The sequence below is a fragment of the Panthera uncia genome (genome assembly GCF_023721935.1).
Source record: "Panthera uncia isolate 11264 chromosome D3 unlocalized genomic scaffold, Puncia_PCG_1.0 HiC_scaffold_8, whole genome shotgun sequence".
NCBI lineage: Eukaryota > Metazoa > Chordata > Mammalia > Carnivora > Felidae > Panthera > Panthera uncia.
This window is the reverse complement of record NW_026057586.1, coordinates 19,712,592-19,731,827: the sequence shown is the minus strand read 5'-3', so window position 1 is coordinate 19,731,827 and position 19,236 is coordinate 19,712,592. Positions and strand designations below refer to the sequence as shown.

Below are 19,236 nucleotides of genomic sequence, written 5' to 3'. Positions count from 1 at the left end.
AACAATTATATGATCTCTGATATACTTTTTTCTTTGAAAAAAAAAAAAAAAAAAGAAAAAAATACCCATATGACTGGTGCTCATTTATCCAGAGCAAGAAGCCACAGAAGCAAGAGCACTGATATCTGTGACTCATAATGAATGTAAACATGTTGCTTTTAAGTCATTCGTTTCCATCGTCCCTCCCACTGAGCCTCATCAGGCCTGCCAGTTAGTGAGCATTTCCTCAACAGCTACCCCAGTACAACTCCGAGGGCATCTAAGGACAGCCTACCTCTGAATCACCTGGTATATTCATTGCAAAATCAGCATCTTGGGGCCCACTGCTGACCTACTGAGTCTGGATCTCCCGAGAACACGGTGTTTTTAACAAGGTCCCCAAGTCATGTTCATGTGCACCGCAGTTTGAGAACCACCAGCCTGACTTATCGGGAACACAAGAGCAGAGGCACCACCCCCCCTTGCCCCTCTCACTCCGTATCTTACAATTCCTGCCGAGGGTGCCAGATTCAACAGCGTTCAACACGCAGGCCCATCACATCTGTATCCAGACGCATTTGCATTTTGCCCTGACTCACTTTTTAGTAAACCTGCACGTGTCCTACCATGGGCCATTCCTTAATGTCTGCAGGTATACACAGGCACTGCACGCACTTCTGTACCTCCATGTTTTTGTACCTGCTATTTATTCCCTCTACTTGAACTGTTCCATCTCTCAAAATACAATACAGCTAACATTTAGTGAGCTTAAATATACGTCTGACACTGTGCTAAGCACGTCAATGCACTAACAGAACCACCATTTCATACATGAAAACACTGAGGCTTCGACGGAATAGGAAGGTCTCCCAAGCATGCAGCACACACAGGTGCTGTCAACGCCAAAGCCAGGGTGTACTCTTTTCCGCCACTGTAAATGCCTCCCTGAAAGAACGTCATTTCTTTCCATGACCATCTTGAATGTTACTTCTCAAATGTCTCCCTAGGCAGAGCGAAAACATTTGGGAGTTTATGCCTATTCTTGGGTCCACAAAAGATTACAGAATTATATGCAACACAAATATGTAAGAGTCAATATTTGAAGAAATCAAGAGACTGGAAAATAAAAACAGGGGGATAATAAATCCAGAAATATGATAAGCTTATCAAAATGTACACTGTGATGGACTGGATATTTGTTAGAAACGGGTCAAAATTCTACACGAAAAACAAAAGGGGAACAAGATTCACAATGAGTATGGGATAAAAGCACACAAACAGTTCAGGAAATTTATTAAAGCAACGTAGTAACAAATGAAAAACTGCCTGGGATGGAGGCTGTCTGAACATTTAGCTCCCACCTCTCCCTTGTCCGACCATCACTCTCCATCCAAGATGGGAATAAAGAATAGAAACACAATAACCTGGGCAGCGGAAGGGAAAGGAAAACAGCAAGTGGATGGCAGAAATTATTCTTCCAAAAGACTAATATGGGTTCCACTGTTCCAGACATCTCTAATTTATTTTACCCTAAATAAGGACACACTTGGTAATTTCTACGGGATTGACAGTGGTTTAGGAGGCAACCTGACCATCCACAAAATTTCATTCTGTTAGAGTAGTTCTGCATAAGCCCCTCAGACACTTCAGCATCAAAACACAAAAGCAAAGATTGGGCAGAACTAGGGCCAGAGACACCATTTTGAAAAAAGACACAGATAATTTTTAATTTCTATGATTCCCCATCCATATTCATTAAACTTATGATCTGAATCCTCAAATCTCTACTTTGTTTATGTGCAAGATCGAAACTATCAGATAGACTGGGAAAATCTCAGAAAACACAGCTCTGGGAGTTGGAAGAGAGACTCAGATTTTACCAACCACTCTGCATTAGCCAGCTCACTGGTCTGACCCAGTCACTGGCCTCTCTGAACTCACTTTTGTCAACTAGAAGTGGGTTTGAGTTCCATTCTTGGAAATAGAGAAGGCTAGTATATTTGGACAACTCTCCCACAAGAAACTAAAAATGATGGGTAAATTTTTAAAAATCTTCTTTAAAATGCTAATAAACTGACAAGATAATAAGGAATTATCAAGTCAAAATCAAAGTGAAAGCTAGAACCCAGGAAGGAAAAGAAGACATTTTTACCCTAAGGACATCTGCTAACCTAGAAAATTGAATAGCCTCTTAGGTCAAGGAAAACAAACAAAAACCCAGGACCCATCCAAAGTAGGTATCTAACAGGAGATAACAGGGATAATAGGATTTCCAATCTCAAGGAGTTATTGTTAAAGTAAATAACTTAATTAATATTTGTTAAACACTTAGGGGAATACTTAGCCCATAGCAAATTCTCAGTAACCAACACCTACCCATGAGAGCATAACTTAATAGTATGCTCCAAAATCTAAGATAATCAAACCACGTAAATCGGTAAAATTATGATTTATTCAAAGAAATAACTCTTAGTTCTGCTAAACAGGTCAGGGACTTTCAAACATTCTCCTGGATTTGAGAAACAGCCAAGATGTTTAGAGTAAACAAATCCCACCTTCTTCATAAACCTCTACAGCAAAATCACAGTAAGAATTCAGTAGATGTTAGATTTGTTTAGTGACTTAATTTACCTTCAGAATATCCCCTTCATATCTCACGACTGCAACATATGTTGTGTTCTGTATAAATGATATGCTGTCAAAAGTTATGTATGCTGACCTGAGACCCAACCTAAGAACACAGGCTAAATGGTATATAGGTTTAACCTTGACTTGAAATAAACAACTGTTAGTTACCTAACTGTTGATTTGGGATAATTAGAGTTGTGTATTGGTCCTTTCCACACTTAGAGCCCAGATCATGCCAAGTGCCCAAGGCCCTAGAGTTTCATGAAGTCAGAAAACAACTAAAGTGGTTTTTCTGAGTTGCTTTAAAAGTCTACGAGTTACTACTCTTGGAGAAATACATTGATTCCCTGCTGAAAGCTTCTATACGTTCAGAATGCATTGGGAGTTTGTTCTTGAGGGAAACAAAATCACTCCGAAACATGTTGAGGTCTATACTGTCTCAAATCCTTCGCTCTACAACAACAGACACCATTAAATGTCCTCCACACCATCATGGAGACTCACAGACTGGGTACATCTGTGGCTCCTACTAATTTCCTAGTCCAGGAAGAACCCTTGGCTGAGCCCTCCACACAAACTGAGATGGCATATGCTCTCCATCAGTGCCAGATGAATTTAGAGTTCAAAATATTTCATCAGCAAAGAGCGTGTTAAGGATGTGCACATTTTCATTAGTACCCAGTATAATAAGAGCTCTAAGTAGAGTAATGTGAAGTCAAATTTGAGTATCAGTACAGATGAAGGAAGAGCTGAAAAGCTTCAAATATTGATGGACGATGTCCATAGAACCATGATCACTTCTTTCTTTTTCCATAAGAAATAAGATAAGCTTCATAATGAGTGATCTGAGCACTAACAAGAAACTTCCCGCACTTTCCAAAGCTGACCAAGCAAAAGATGAGGGTTGTGGTGATGCATCTTACAAAACTTTGAAGACACTTCTGATATGAGGAACAGAGACCTGGGCTTTCCATTTTCAGATCATTGCTGTCAATGCTGGCTTTCTGAGTGCTAATGGATTTCCTTACCAAATAAATCTGAAAACTCAAAAAGCCAAGTACAACATGACTTGTATCTCTACATAAATATCTATTTGCGTGTGTGTATATATATGCACAAAGAAAGGTAAAAAATGAAAACACTAGGAGGAAAGAATAGTAGGAAAAGTTGTTCAGAAAAGAATTATTCCAATATTTTAGCTTTATTAACCTCCAACTTTAACTTCAATCATTAATATGTCCTTTAGAACACTCCTTAAACAATCATTATTTTCCTGAAGTTAAAACCAAACTATTTTTCAAAAATGAAAACTAAATAATCTCAGATATTTAAAATATGGAGTTAATTGCATTTTGCAGTGCTATAAACTGAGAAACACATTTTCATATAACATGAAAGATCATATGAAAGCAACAAAATAAAATACATAACTATTGCATTTTAAATGTGTTGGTGTTTCTGAAATTCCTAAACCGTCTTGAGAACTCAAGCTGAGTAAACGTTTCAGTTATGAAATTGGGGGGGGGGGGAAGCAACCTGAAGTCTTTAGATCAATCCATACAATTTGGAAGTATCAAAGATCATCTAATTTGGATAATATTCCAATTTGAATAATCTAACATGAAACATGGAGAGATGGGTATTTTTTAGCAACCTTCTATTCCAAATGTTTGAAACTAGACCTGTCAGAGTCTTCCTCTTAAAGAGAAGTTAATCCTTCCAAGATCTCATCATTCTAACAAGAACCCAGAAAGCAGAGAGCCACAAATATCTTGAGGCAGCCGTGCAATATGAATTGTATTTGCCTCCTTTGACTTTTTGGAATCTAACCTATCTAAAAGCCCTTAACAAAGATCAATTTTACTAAGACAATGTTCTTAACTTATTTCAAATCAGGTGAGAATAACAATTAGAAATGACTGAAGATAAAACCAACATACCATCCAACTCCAATATCACAGAGGTCAGCCTCAAAGCATCTAAATTAAAAGTGAATATATTTGGGGAAGTTTTTAACGAGGTGCTTGGTACATTTAAAGATGTATTTACAAATACACAGCACAAAGTGTGAGAAATAAAAGCCAGATACTTTAGAAAACATGACACAACAACAAAAAAGTTAAAATGTTTCATTTCCTATAGAACAGGCTGTATAACTCGTATGTACATGTAATTATACATGTATTGTTCAATTCACACATGTGATCTTTATGTTGCAAAGTCCATAATACCGTAATGACTTAAGACACACACATTGATTTTTTTTTAAATGCCTACTTGATAAATAATTTATTTCAGGGCAGGGGGAAAAAGAGCCAATATAAAACATGTAACAGTTTTATCATTTCTTCTCTTTTTCCCCCCATACCTCTTTTCTCCCTAGGGTGCCATTCCTGTGGCTCTGGGAAAGGGCTGCTGGCTTAATTGAAATATTTGGAGGCTGGACTGGCTGTGCACTGCCACAATGGTTCACTTCTCCCAAATGGCCTCTGTTCCCTGTGCTTCTTTCTTCTTCTATTTCCTTTCATACTTCAACCAAGTCCACTTCTCCCGTTTCTTCTAGTCTCATTTCATCCCACCCCCTATTTACAGATGCTCAACAGATACTGGTGAAGCCACATAGTTTTAAGTATTCAAAAATCTTCCCTAAAATCCTGTTTCCTAGCACAGTCCCTCTTGCTTCCAATAATCACTCCTATAAGATGATTTTCATTTTATTCTTTCAACATCCCAACCTTATACCTGTGTTTAACACTGCAGCCTCTGACCCGGCTGGCAATGACAAGCAATCAATCTTACATGTTATCTTCAGGGGTCATGCCTTAGTTTTAGGCCAATTTTCTTTGTATTTAGGCTCAAATGTGCAAACCACACTATATTACTCTGCAAAACATCAATGAGAAGGCTTAATTAAGTAACACTGACAGATAAATCCATTTCTTTCGCAGTAATCAAATCAAAGCAGGTTGACATAACACAGGAACTTAATACAGTTATTCCCTTGTAATTGGAAAAAGGCCCTTTACTTCTCATTAAAGCAATCTTCTGGGTATTGGCATAATAAGAAGGCTCAGAGCTTTAATACTGCCCTATAAAAGTCTCAAGATACAGACCCCTTAAGCAAACAAGCCAGATTATCTAATTCCTTGATCACAGCAGAACATGTCGTTCCTACTGTTTTAAACTACTAATTCTTTATCTCTGTTGCAATTAAAAAGAGGTAAATCAGTATCAAACACATACAACAGAAATCTGTAAAAATGCATAAACTGTTTACAGTTTTAGGTAATCTATCTCCACATGTATTTGAAGGGAAGCAGTCCATTAAAAATGAATTTGAAATACTTTGCAAATGTGAAATTGTAATAGCTTGGATCAGGGGGAAAATCTCTTTATTTTACTTAATGGGCTCAACAGGATGCATTTTGCCTAAATTTACAGGCTGATACTCAAGCATACAGTACAACTTTAATAATCAGAATTATGAGAGGACAGAATGTGAAGAAGGACATTTAATTTCTGTGACATTTAAAGAACAATCAGTTACCTGGTCAACTGAAGACCGCATGCCCAGGCTGAATCCCACAAAGAACAGGACATTACACCATGTTCCTACCCCCAAACCAAACTTCAAACTCCAGGAACTTCAAACAAACAAACACACAAACAAATGAAAAACAAGAAACAGAGATATCCCGGCCCCACCTGGAAACTACTCAAGAAAAGATCAAGGGTCGAAGTCAAGACAAAACATATTTTTAAATTTCTCCTATGCTTCTTTACTTTTTAATTTTAAAATGGTTTTCATTATGAGGCAGTTAAAACGCTGACATTTGCTGGGTCTGAACCATCTGCAAGTAGGTTACATGAGCCAGGTCTGTTCATCACTTTAGTACTGCTGTGTGCACTTCCTAAGAACAAAAGCAGAATAGTTATCGAAATGGGGGAAATGACCATTGATATAATACTTTCATCTAACCCATACTCCACATTCTAACTTGTCACTCTTTCCCCCTTTTGTGGTGGCCATGGTGCCGCCACTATCCAAGACAACCTGCAAACCACTCCATGACTGACAACAGACCTCAAGTACAATAACGCGTTTAATCAAGAACAGAAAAACAAACAACGAACAAAATCCAGGATGAGTCATCGCACTTATGCTTCACCTCTCTTTCATCTATTTTAATCTGAAATGGTTCCTCAGTCTCTTCTTTTTGTGACACTGACATTTTTGAAGAGTATAGGCCAGTCATTTTAGAGAATGTGTCTTAATTTGGGTCTATCTGATGCTTCCTCATGATTCTATTCAGGTGAATATAACAGCACAAAAGTGCCCTTGGGTCTCTCCTAGGACATCACCTACAGAACCATACGATGGCAGGGTCGTCTGCCCCCTTCATCTGCCATATTCATCACCTGGTCAAGGTATTGTGGGAATTCATCATTGTACAATTACAACTTTTCCTTGTGCAGATAATCACCAATCTATGGGAAGATACTTCAAGACCATTACAACTAATTTTCAATTATGTGTTTATTGGGGAAAAAAATTAAAATACAAAAGCATATAAAGTAAAAAGTGAAAATTCCCTCAGTACCCACTTTCCCCATCCTTATGCCGGTGATAACCCGTAACAGTTTCCTAGGCAGTCGTACCGATCTTCTGGTCTGTGGTCAACTGGGTTTCTTTTTTAAACCACAGAAATGTAGGGCAATAAATGTAAAACTTTACTAAAATTTTTGTTCTATCGGAACGGGTAAGAAATATTCCTCAGTTGTTTATTTAGGTTCTCGTGACATCTCAGTGGATATAATTATTAGTGGCAGCCTTGTGACCTAGGTGGGGTTTGGGAGGACAGAGACTAGAAGAAATGAAGACAGACCACTAGCTTTGAGGGAATTCAGCCAAAAGACAAGACTGAGCAACCTACTTGTGAATCAGTGCGATACATCAAGCCGAGTTAATCCATCCTGAAGTGGATGATGCCCTGACTGGCTACTCGTTCACTGCCTCTTTCCACCATGTTATACAAACTACTGCGCAAGAAGATCTTCCAGAGGAGGAGCACTTCCCAATTAAAGTCAAATACAGTGACATCAGGACACGTATGACAGACAGAAAAAAAATCAAGTGGGGTTTTCATAGGCTGGTTAAAAAAAAAAAAAAGTGGGAAACAGATCTAAAAGTTTTTAAAAGTGGGAAGTAAACTGGCACATTAAAAAGCACATATTCTCACATTTAGAATCAGGTATACAAATGAACAAAAACTGAAGAGAAAAGCTTGAGGACAGAAAAGACTGTAAGCGGAACTTGGCCATCTGATAGAACATATGTGTCTCATACAATATTGAGTGAGTTACCTTACTGTTATCGATAGAAGGTGATAATAGTCCCTCTAACCTTGGGGTGAAGCCCATGTCATTTTATAAACTGAACAGTGCTGGTGGATTTCAACTCTGACTTGTAAATGCTTAGAAAATTTTCCTCACAATTCCATTTCAGCCAGATGCCTGGCAGACACGGGCAAAGGTTTTTCTTATGGCGCTTATAATTTGTGTGTGTGGGTGTGTGTGTGTAAAATCAGCATACACACACAAATATACTACACACACTTTAATCTACTAATAGCTTCTTGATAGAATGATCGTGTTTAAAATGGTTCCCAGATGTTGCAACTTGTTCAACTGACATCACCTTGTTTTTGATCAGACTAGTCAGAGAAGTCTGCCGGTGACTTAAGGGTTTTGCTTTTATCTCACAGTAATGGAACCACACTTTTGTTTTCCGCTTTCTGCTTTCCAAAATGTGTTTTATATTCATCTCGTTTTAAATGATTTATCTCGAATCATAGAAAGTATGAAGCTGGATTCAAAGAAGCTGCATACTTAAGTATGAGCACACTAACACTACTTTCAAAACCATAAAAAAAGAAAAAATCAAACGATTGGCAGGTATCCTATATAAAAGAGGCCATTCCGTTCCCCTGTTTAAATCTAACAGGCAACAGAATACTTGCTAAAGTTTATTAGAATACTTGCTGAAATAGGAAAGTTGGATAGTAGTACAATGACTGAGTTTTCGTATCTAGCAACATGCATTTTTAAATCATGTCAGCAATGAAAACAAAATTGCCAGTGTCCCCCCTGAGCTGCCCTGCAATCCTACACAAGACCATTTCACCAACACAACACAAATTTGGCACTGGTTTGAAAAAGACCAGGGCTGTGACAGCAGGTCTGGAATGACAAAAATGGACTGTAGCTTTCCCCAAATACGCTGTACTCTTACTTTCACTTTCAAGTGCTTTAAGGCACTCTCATAACCGAGGCAGTCAAAATTCATCTGCATGAATTTCCTCGTCTAGCTTTTGGGGGCAGAAATTGAAATGCATTAGAAAGCATCAACTGGTATTTTCTTAAGCCTAATGGCATCAAATTCACCGGAATAACCGTTGTTTTCTTCTAGTAGGTCTGCAACTTGGATGCGGCCTGCCTCCTGCCCATCTGATAGCCAGGCAGCACTGGTCAGAGAGAGATGGGCTGCTCAGATGTACTGGTCTTACAAATTCACTAAGTGGAATGGTAAAAAGCTGTAACTCTTCCTCAGGAATGGAAGAAATGTCGTTCGTTTGAAAGGAGATAGAAGCAAAGACCTGAAGAATGACAATAACCAGGCATCTTGAAAGAAAACAAGGAGCAGGGAAGGGGTCCAGGGAAGCCAGAGCTGTCTGTCAGCAGAAAATAATGATTTATCTGATGAGATTAGCAGAAAGTTTGATTAGAAAAGATGCCTTCTTAACATAGCAAAGATTGCGATACTACTTTAAGATTTTGGTGTAGGAAAAAACAGTGCCTGCCAAACGCGGTCTGTAACAGCACAGGCTAGCCATGAGTGATACAGTGGGAAAATAGCCACTAAGCCAGATTTTATTTGATTTGTACTGATGATTTTTATTAGAATACATGGATCATTGCTTCAACCTTTCCATGTAAAACCAAATCAAATTCAAAAACTCACACATCAGTCACCTAACCTTATGTCATTCCTTCTGCTTTACTAAAGTTGAGCCACATTTCAGCTGATCTGTCCTCGATAAATCGTTCAGCTACTCAAAACTGCTGGGCCAAATTCTGGGAGGCAAGCGGTACACAAAAGAAACCGCTACATCTGCAGTTACAAACAAGAACGCCAAAGAAAGAAATACCGCAAGCCTCATGGACACAGACTGAAATCAAAGCAATATATGGACAATGCAAAACAAGACAAAATGAATTCTCCTCATTGCATCAACTGTATTGTAATTTATCATTAAAAGGCACACCCACCCCTCAGCTTTCTTTCTCCCCCCACCACTTTCAACTAAAGGCAGTGTGCGAGACCCTGCAAAGCAGTGGCTCTGAGAAAGTTCACCATTAGATAGAGTTAACGAGATCTAATCAGCTTTAGACATGAGAAATAATAATAATGATCAGTTCTACAATCAAAACACATTACAGTCCTTAAGGTAAAAAAATTAATATTACATATTCAGTTTATAGCAAGCCTCCACGTGATTTATACAAATGGCTTCATTGAAAGGAACGAAATTTAATGACACGGAGCATGGCAACGGATCTTCCGAGAAAAAGTGCCTATATCCTACTTCCCACCCTTCTTTTACTTTTTTTCCTTTCTTCCTCAGCAGTATTGCAGGTTTCAACTTAAACCTATGAGCGGTAGCTCTTATTTGGATATCCACTTCTGGCGAACTGATCAGCCCACCTTCGGGACTCCCTTCAGTGTCCTAAGGGAGTCCTGAAATGCACTGTTACCTTCTTTTCAGAGAAGGTAAACAGCTTTCTCAGGTAAAGGCCATCAGCAGGCCCCCAACCCAACGTCTACCAGAGGCTGCGCTACACGCCAGTGCCTCGGTGAAAATCCGATACCTCTGAAATCGACTGGTCACCAAACTTCCGGGGCCCCGGGGTACGAGGCCGTGTTCCTCAGCCCACGTTGCTTCCTGAGCCCGATCACACAGGAAGTCGAGTTCTCCCATCCTCCTCTGCGGTCGGGTGGGACCATGTGACTAAGACCTGGCCAATACAAGGCGAGCGGCAGTAATGCTTGCCTCCAGGCCTGGCCTCTAAAACCTCCTGTGATTCTCCAAGCGCTTTCTCTTTCCTCTTTGTTCTGCTGGATACAGAGAATCTAGTGAATCCCAGAGGCCCCGGGGGGATGGCAGAGCTAAGGAATGAAAGAACCCAGACCCAAGAACTGACCGCAGGCCACACAGCCTACCTCCACGGGTCTGTGACACCAGCGGGAAATAACCCTTTGCTGTGTTAAGCTACTAAAGTTTGGGGGTTGCTTGTTCCAGCAATTAGCATACCCTGACTAATGCACCCTCCAAAACAGACTTCCGAGAATTCTGGCGCTATGATTCCATCTTCCAAGCAAAGCAAACATACGCAGTTAGAGAGCTGGCACTAGTCAGAATTGTGAGGCAGGGGAAATTGGCCTTTGAACTATCCTTCTCTCCCTTTCAGACTTGTTTTCCCCTCTTAGCATTTCCTCCCTCTGAGCACCAAATGTTCTCAGGCTGCTCAGTCTTGTCTGCCTCAAGAAAATAAATCCAATACATTCATTAGCCATTCTTTTTTTTTCCAGCCACTATCTTTCAGCCATAAGTGTTGAGCGGCTTGATACTTGTGTGATTTGGGAGAAATTCTTTAACATCTCAGATTCTGGGTGTCCTCATCTGTAAAATGGGAATGATGGCATCCACCCTCTAGCATTGTTGAGATGATTGAAGATAATTTAGGGGAAATGTCACCATGGAATCTGGGGCACAGTGGGGTCTCAAAAAGGGGATGAGGAGATATCTCCTGTTTTTATTATTATTACTGTTAATATCACAGTGTGATAGTTGGCACCAAAGGGATACAAAAAAAAAAAAAAAATCAATCTAAAATAGGGCTTTCTCCCTGAAATATAAAACCTAGGTTGGGAGAAAAATCACACATAAGTAAAAAGCAGTATTTGAGTACTGAAAGAATGGTGAATTTTATGGAATTTTAGAGAAAAGAGCTGGAATCACCACATGCAAAATACTGACAGTTTGGGGTGTGGAAAAGAGGAAGCGGGCGGTGGCATTCTGGTGAGTGGTGCCCGCACTATGTACTCATCTACCCAACCCCATGTTCAATACCGTCACACTGGGAACTCAGAATCAGCACTGGTGAGATCATTTACACCATGGAAATTGGCAAACATTACAAATCAGGGCTTTTTTTTTGGGGGGGGGGGGGAAGCAGATTATTAAACATTTCTCACCACACCAAAGAAAACAATCATTCATTGTAAGGAATTTTTACTCAAACTGCCTCATGTAATTCCCACAGTCACTACCAAGGTACGCTGTATTATCCTCATTTCACAGATGAAGAATCAGGCCTCATGATGTCAAGGGATTGGCAAAGAATTCTGTTGCCTGTGTGTCCTTCACTAAAACCTATGCTGCTTACAAAAGTGAAGGGCATCTGGATTTCTTTTTCTCAGCATATCAAATATATATTCCCATGAACACAGAAAGCTAGTCCTTAAAAACATCAGAATTCAGGCAGGCCCCTCCTACCCTTTTTCCATTGTTTCCTCATTTTGCTCACCCACTCAGCTGACTTTCTTAACAATACAACGTACCTCATTTCTCACCATTCTTTCTTCACACACCCAAGTCAATCTTTTCTGTAGAGACACCCTTTCAAGCATTACCCATTGCACTGTTTTAAGAAATACACTTGTGCCTATGGGTTAGAAGAAGTTATGAATAATCTGTAAATCAATGCTCTCTCGTACACCTGTCCTCACCGAGATAGTCTACTCTATCCTGGGCTGAGCTGCGGACAGTGCAGTGAGTTAGGCAAGTCTGGGTTTAGGAGGAACCGAGACACCTCTTGGATTCAGAAGAGGTCCCTGACATTAGTTCAATAACGACTGCTATCAACAGCTACTGTCAGGCTTGGGTATGAGCCTGGGGTGGGAGAAAAGCCAGGAAACATCAACAGATTTAAGGTGCAGCCTGAGATCCCAGAAGACATCTGTACCAAGGGTGACTTTAAATGGCAATGGGTGCTTGTCATCTTGGTAATACATCATCACTCCTTTTCTGCCTGACCGGAGTTTGGCCATCTTACAAGACCCAGAGCCTTCCAAGGACAGAAAAACAAATGTGCAAAGGCAGCGAAGCACAAGAGAACATCCCCCATGCAGGGAATGGCAAGGCACACAATGAGCATGAAGAATAAAGGTATTAAAGTTGCAGTGGTCACCAACGAAGAAATGTTGAATCTGGGCAGGGCCAGAGGAAGACAAAGTCCTACGAAGTTTATTGTTCAATCTAAAGGCCTTAGGCAGGCACCAGAATATAAAAGCATCCACTTCATATTTACATCGTGGAAATGGTAGCCATGGGGACAATGGGTTGTTAAGGTGAGAACCTGGAGATAAAGAGACTAATTAGGAGGCAAGAAACTACTGTTATAGCAAAGATAACAAATAATTCAGGATAACACTGGGGAAAGGGAATAGACAGGGGTTGGCAGCTAACTTGGGAAGGTAAGGCAAGTAGTCAGGAGTAATTCCCGGATTTTTATCTGATGGATATTTGTGCAGATTTAGGGCAGGTGGTAAAAAAGAGTGTATTTTAGACATTTGTGTTCTAAGTGTCCATTGGCCACCCAAGTATAAGATGCAGCAAAAGAACTGACTATGTGAGTTTGGAGCTCAGAACAGAGACATATAAATAAAGGTAATTTTAGGTGCAGTCTAATTAGAAGTCCCATTATAGGGGCGCCTGGGTGGCTCAGTCAGGTGAGCATCCGACTCTTGGTTTCGGGTCAGGTCATGATCTCATAGTATTATGAATTCAAGCCCTGCATCAGGCTCTGTGCCACTTGCTGTGCACTTCCTGTGCAAGTAGCACAGAGCCTGCCTGGGACTCTCTCTGTCCCTCTCTCTCTGATCCCTCCTCCCAACTTGTGCCATCTCTGTCTCTCTCGATATAAATAAATAAACTTTAAAAAATTTAAATAAAAATAAATAAATAAAAGTAGATTTCTAGAGAGAATTTACTGGCCCAGGTAAGTGGAAAGTCCGGAGACAAGGCAGGTTTTAGGATTGACATATCCAATGGATCCACCATATCAACAAAACCAAAGTTCTCTCCCAGCCCTCCACTCTGCCACCTTTTTATAACCTTCATCCCAAAGCTGAAACCCATCATGGTCATACAATTTCTGGGTCTACTTACTTCTTTATTCCTCTACTTACTTGCAGAGAGTTCGGTTTACAAAAGAACAAAATTTGTCCTCAGTTTGCCTTCACTGGATCCATCACGCAACCAATCCCTAAAGCCACAAGATACCTGCATGGATTTACAAAGACCTGCATGACCCAAATTAAAAAACACAGCAAAGGAGTTAGGATTACCCTGATCATCAGCATAGTCCAATCACAGCTGTCCCTGACGATGTAGTAATCCCACGCAAAGTACAAGGACACCACACACTGAGGAGGAGATGGGGTATATGTTAGTGACAACCACAACTGGAGGCAGAGCCCCAACCGCCTTTGGTGAATTAGTATCTGGTGCGCAGTGTACAGGCAAAGAGGTCTTTGTAAAGGGACATGCAAATCCCATCACGCCATTCCTTTTTTTAATACATCAACATCTTCCCCTTGATGTCAGGATAAGAGAAAAATTCTGAATTATGGACATCAAGGCCATTTTGGCCATGTACCCAGAGACCCTCCTTTTCTCTTCCATTTCCCCCAATCTCCTAACAAAGTTCAAACACTCCTGGTGGCCTGTTTCCCTCCCTCCCATATCAACTGTCAGCTGGATCATCCTAGAAGGAAGCTCTCCTTGCCTTCTAAATCAGGTGTCTTGTCCTTTCTTCTCTTTGATTAGGCTTGTCACAGATGGAATTTTACATGTTTATGATTCTCAAGTGATTCCTTTCTTCCCCACTGAACAATAAGCTACATGAAGGCAAGAAGTGTCTTGTTTGCTTTCTGGCCTATACCGAGTACCCGGCATGTTGCAAGACAGGGAGAAAGCACATGGTATAATCTTAATTAATTGTATGGCCAGGCCTTGAGCACTTCAGATGTGCACACAGGAAAATAACAAAAACACTAACAGAATTTCTCAGGTTATGAAACATTCTGTACTGTTCCTATGACTTTGAGAAGGATGACCTCATACGATAGAAATTCAAAATTTCACTCTACTATTAACTAAAGCAATTCAACCACAGGTACACCACCAAGATCAGCTTAGTGCACATTTTCCTCCACAAGTTAATTAATAGTTCATTTCACAAACACACAAGTATGGGGTAAGACTCAGGAGAAACATGCAGATCAGTACTCTTAACACCTTGAAACACTTTCCAGTCACACGATGAGACAGGAGTTAATGTACGAATCTCAGGCTCCATGGTTTCTATAGTAAAAATGCAGTGAAACAGTCAGACTTCATGTATGTTTTGTCCCCTGACAGAAATAATCTCTTATACGGTCATTGTAAAGGGAAATATTTGCCTCTTTATGCTCACTTTGATATGCACCCTCGTGATTTGATACATATTATATAATCATTGGCCTCAGGACAGAGGAGCAAACAACTGTTACCTCCACAGTAAAACAGCTTTCTGTGATCTGGTGATAGCAAGACAGAAACCGGGGTTAGCATTCCATGTCAGTTACTTAGACCACAGTTGCAGTGCAACATTTTCTGAAAACTTACCCACTGCAACTTCCCCATTGATGGAGAAGGGTGCCATTAACATTTCAAGAGTAAAGTGATCAGAACTCCGCAGTCAGAACCATCAACAACCCACCGCAGTTTACTGGCTTTTGACTTTTCAGAGCACTTGCACACACCTTGCATCGCTGCCCCCCATACCTGTGGAGGTGTGAGCAATTCAGGGGCTGTTGGTGCAAGTCCTCCAGGCAAGGCATTGGCACAGCTGGGAGGAGAACTCATCATCTCTCCTCCCGATCTCTTTCCAAGTTGACTGTCACCCCTTTTCTTGTGCCACAAAAGAAATGTGACACCGTCAGAAGCTGGAACCCCAAATTTGAATGAAAGATACTCTCTGTAGAAAGTTATCTGTCATCTCACAAATCAATCATTAAGAATCCAATTTCCTAATCATCAAGACTTCCTCTGGGTTAAATATGCCCCAGAGGAAAATTCTATTATTGAAATTAGCAGTGACTCTGAAAAGCATTTTCACGTACATTTTTCCCCACTTACTTATATGGAAACATAGAGATATCATTAAATTGAAAGTACATAGGAAGAGATGAACATATTACTTTGTAAGCCATGCTGAAAATTCTCAAAGATAAGAAGACATACAAGTCAATGAACAATTAACCCGCCAATGAAGAAAAGCGTTACTGTAAATCATGGACAGCTTAGGCAAACTGCACACACTCTGCCAGTTCCTAAAACCTCATCTTTCCCTTGACTGTGCATGACAGAAGGGGCCAGAAGTAAACTGAGAGGGAAGCAGTGGAGACCAGTCCCCTTGTGGATGGAAAATCTATTCTAAAAGTTCACTTACGTAGCCTTAAGCACATGAGTGCCTCCTGTGTGCGGTGGTACAGAATATAACACAGATTTAGCTGGATTGTAAAAAGGCAAACAGCATTTCTTCTACTTTATTCTAAACATTAGTTTATCAAAAGATGCAATGACACCATTAGTTCTGTCTACCCAATATCCATTCTGAACATCTTCTTCCCTCTTAACAGAACTGTGGGGGGAGGGGCGTGCTGTTTTGTTTGTTTTCAGTAGCCACCCCTCCTCCAAGTGGATCAGGGGAAGGTGACCTCATCTCCAATTCCAGACGTAGGGCCTGAGTACTGGTGCCAATCACAGGGACCAGTTTAAAATGGACATTGAGACACAAAGGCCTATCTGCCACTGGGTCCCTGGGAAAGGTCTACCTGCTCCAAGGAAAGCCGCAAATTAGTAGGAGATGGATTTTTACTTTTTCTCTGGGCATATTCTGTTTGGACATGATGCACAGAACTGCTGGCTGAATGTCCCAGGATGAGGCCAGCCCCCAAGGAGGAAAACATCAGGGATTTCAGGATACATTACATAGAGCAATTCATTTCCTTATGTTTAAGCCAATTTGAGTCAGGGTTTGTTGTTGTTGCTGTAGCTGAAAATATCCCCAAATTTACAGCAGATCCCCACCCCCTGCTGCCCCAGAAGAAGGCTTATGAGCTTAATGCTCATTAAGATTCTTCAACAATAAATACCAAGTCTGGATAAATTTGGACTTCACCTACTGAAGGGCCATCATCTCCCGGCCACTCACATTTGTCTGAGCCCCACAGAGGCATCATTTTCAGAAGTATACAAGTTATCTGCCCTAGAATTTCCCGTTTAAGTCTCCTCTAGATTTGCACATGTATCTTCTTTCTTATCTGTCCTGTCCCCCACAGCCCACTCATAAATACCAGCCAGCACTTACCACAAGTAAAGGCAATGTCTGCAGAAAGTACTCAAGAGGACTTTGTCCTTGACTTACCAATATCGGTGCTACACACATGGCCTTAGCAATGCCAAGGTGGGGGCTGAGGGATGGGAAAGGATTGACTCTTCAGACCCTAGGCCCATGGATGGGCCTTAGGGAGATCCAGAAACTCCCTGAAATTGTTACAAAATTTTACTCATGCCTTTAGCTATATGCACTTTTCTGGAAAGAGAGTCTATAGTTTGCACTGGATTTCCAAAACAGTCTCTGACTCTAAGAAAGCGAAAAACCTCAGCTCTAGATGAACTAGCACCCAGCAAAACACGCTGTCTGGATGTGTAACACACTCTACCCATTACTGTAACAGAGGGGAGGGCAGAGAACACATTCCCCAGATTCTTATATTTCTTCTTCCAGGAAAACTATCTTTAAGTATTAATAATACTGAAGTTTTACGATATTTTAGATTAAATAAATTTTTTTGGACCCTGCTAGACCCTCAAGAGTCATTCATGTGTCACTTCAATAGAAGGAAAAATCAGTCTCATTACTAAAAATATAGAACACGCCCTTTTTTAAGTTTGGGCCTCTCCAAATGAAGTATGACTCCTGAATTCAAATTTAGTTAAGGAGACAAAATACGCACTGGAACAAATATCAAATATTAGCAAAAAGTTTTAAGTTAAGCTACAAATGGCAAATAAACATCAAGAGATCGCTTCTTGAAATACACTCAAAAAAAGAGATAGAACTCTCTGAGGCAAGTCTGATTTCAAATGTTGGAGAGTACAAAGGGAATCACAAGGTGTGGCAAGAGAAAAGGTGAGACAAAGAAAGCCCAGGTAGAAAGGCAGAAGGCTTTAACTGGGGGTGCCTGTGTGGCTCCGTCTGTTAAGCATCAGACTCCAGCTCAAGTCATGATCTTGTCTTTCAGAAGTTCAAGCCCTGCGTCGGGCTCTGTGCTGACAGTGCAGACCTGGGGCCTGCTTTGGATCCTGTGTGTGTGTGTGTGTCTCTGTCTCTGCCCCTCCCTGCTTGCATTGCACTCTGTCTCTCTGTCTCTCTCTCTCTCTCAAATAAATAAATATTCAAAAAATTATAAAATAAGATACACTGAAGAACCAAGGCTGGTTTTATTTCAGCAAAGTGTAATATAGTAAGTGATAGATAAAAAGAGATCTGGATCTTCTCCATCAGCAATGCTTACAAACATTTCACTCAAACTTATTCAATTCTACTACTGCAGCGTTTACGAATTTTTCTCTCCTTTCTTCTCCTACTACCACCTTTCATAATAAGGCCATGAAAACCAGTTTCCCTGACTTCAGATTTGCCTCACTCCAACCTATCATGAGCCTGTGACAACCGTCACTTCTCCATACAAAAACCTTCAGTGGCTCCCTAATGCTTTGGGGCATAAAATTAAAACTCCTAGGGAGCGGGCGTGGCTCCGTCAGTGAAGTGTCCAACTCTAGATTTCAGCTCAGGCCATGATCTCACGGTTCGTGGGACTGGGCCCTGCATCAGGCTCTGTGCTAACAGCACAGAGCCTGCTATTAGCACAGAGCCTGCTTGGCATTCTCTCTCTCCCTCTCTCTCTGTCCCTACCCCACTCGCACACTCATGCTCTCTCTCAACATAAATAAACTTTAAAAACATAAATAAATAATGAAATTACAATTCCTAGCCTGGAATTTAAGATGCCTGGTGATCTTTTTTTTACCTTTTTTTCTCTTGTTACCCTGAGCCCATGGATGACTGAGAACAAAAGTTCTGAACACAGACTTTGCATAGAATTTCATAGTTCAACATTAAGGCTTTAATTATGTAGGCTGCATATATAGTACATCTAATTTGTATACTACTTAATATTAAGTAAATTATCTTCTCACAGCAAATATGAACTTTAATTTGGTCCTTGATGGGACATGGCTTATATTTTTACATAACCATGCGTCCTTACCATAGGATGAGGAATTAGAATACATGCGGTGAGGGCCTTCTTGGAGAGGCCCTCTAAGGATACCCTAGATCAAACAACGTGCCCAGTTCCTACGCGCCCTGTAATTATGCTCTCTAACCCCTTAC

The 19,236-nt window shown here is 40.6% G+C and overlaps 1 protein-coding gene across 1 annotated transcript in view; it reads right to left on the bottom strand.

Annotated features, from left to right (window-relative positions):
• Positions 1 to 11,093, bottom strand: part of TCF4 (transcription factor 4) — a 243,940-nt gene extending 232,847 nt beyond the window's left edge. The window contains exon 1 of the mRNA XM_049619967.1: positions 10,537 to 11,093. The gene's annotated coding sequence lies outside the window, so the exon portion shown is untranslated. The remainder of the gene's footprint in view (positions 1 to 10,536) is intronic.
• Between the last annotated feature and the right edge of the window lie 8,143 nt (positions 11,094 to 19,236).